The following is a 1514-nucleotide window of genomic DNA, read 5'->3' as shown; positions in this document are numbered from 1 at the left end:
AATGCTTACTGGGCCATATTTTATATGTTGCCTTCTTTTTTGTTTGTTTGTTCCCTTCATGTTCTGTTTTACTCTTTTCCTAACAAAGTTTTCTTTCCTTTATTTTTAATTTCTGCCTCCTTTTCTTCTCTAATCCCCACCCCCATACTTTTTTTTTTTTTCTTCCTTCTTGGTCTCTCCACACGTGAGAAATTATTTTCCTCTAATTTATTTAGATAAATATATTTGCTAATTTTATCGTTTGTGTTTGTATTTTTGGTTCTAAAATAACCAGTACCTTCCCGGGGTGCTTTGCAGCACCAGTTCTTTTCCGCTGGCTGTTGTCTGTCAGAGCGGGCCGGTAGGCAGCAGCCAGGGTGGAATGGCATGATCCTGCAGCCCCACTTCCACAAGGACTGACAGTGGCGTGTGGCCATGTGGTTCACCCAGCTGGTGCGGAAGATCCGCAGATGCAAGGCCCCAACAAGCCAAGGCAGGCCCCATGGCCCCGCATCCTGCGCCTAGACCCTTCGGGCCCATCGTGAGGTGCCCCACGGCGAGGTATCACAGCAAAGTGCGAGCTGTCAGGGGCTTCAGCTTGGAAAAGTTACGGGTCGTTGGCATCCACAAGAAGGTGGCACGGACCGCTGGGATCTCAGTGGATCCAAGAAGGCAGAGCAAGTCCACCGAGTCCCTGCAGGCTGATGTGCAGGGCTGAAGCCGAAGGAGTACCGCTCCAAGCTCATGCTCTTCCCCAGGGAGCCCTCAGCCCGCAAGAAGCGAGACAGCTCTGCTGAAGAACTCCAATTGGCTACCCAGCTGACAGGACTGGTCAGGCCCATACAGAATCACTGAGACTCGGAGACAGTCCGAGTCATTCCAGAGGAAAACCACTTCCAGGGTTTTGTCGGTCTTTGCATGGCCCCTACCAATACCCAGTTCTTTGGCATCCGGTCGAAAAGGGCCAAGGAAGTTGTAGAGTAGGATGCTGAAAAGAAAAAACATAAAGTGCCTAGGCAACTTGTGATAATTAATTAAAGAACTATTTAAGGAAGAAACAATATGTAGGTATATTAGATCAAAGGTTGAGCATTCATTAGCTCACCTATTTGTTTTATTTTTTAATGAATAAGTGATTTCCTGGGAGAAACCATGTCCTTGAGGAGCTACCACAGCTTTCAGCCTATGTAAATTTAGTGTTCCAAGAAATGATTTAGTTCAAAATACACAAAGGTATCATTATGTATTTTGATAAATAAATAAAACTGAAATTCTGCCTTCAAGTAAAAAGCATTGAAGTGTTAAGTTGACAAAATAAATGTTATCCTGCAACACCTGCATTTCTGTTCTGACCTTATTCTTTTAATTATTTCCTGCTTGGTCAGGATTCCTATAGCAGGGATGTTTGTAAAATGATGCAAAAATTTTTTTTCTAAATTTTTTTATTGTTATGTTAATCCCCATACATCATTAGTTTTAGATGTAGTGTTCCATGATTCATTGTTTGTGCATAACACCCAGTGCTCCATGCAGAA

At 43.6% G+C, this 1514-nt stretch overlaps 1 pseudogene; it reads left to right on the top strand.

The window, feature by feature from the left end:
- The first annotated feature begins 274 nt into the window (after positions 1-274).
- On the top strand, positions 275-1017 carry LOC102743811 (large ribosomal subunit protein eL13 pseudogene; annotated as a pseudogene).
- The last annotated feature ends 497 nt before the right edge of the window (positions 1018-1514 follow it).

The sequence above is a fragment of the Leptonychotes weddellii genome, unplaced genomic scaffold (genome assembly GCF_054177405.1).
Source record: "Leptonychotes weddellii isolate Sample4059 unplaced genomic scaffold, ASM5417740v2 HiC_scaffold_10569, whole genome shotgun sequence".
NCBI lineage: Eukaryota > Metazoa > Chordata > Mammalia > Carnivora > Phocidae > Leptonychotes > Leptonychotes weddellii.
The sequence above is the reverse complement of the archived record's forward strand: the minus strand, read 5'-3'. Positions and strand labels throughout refer to the sequence as shown.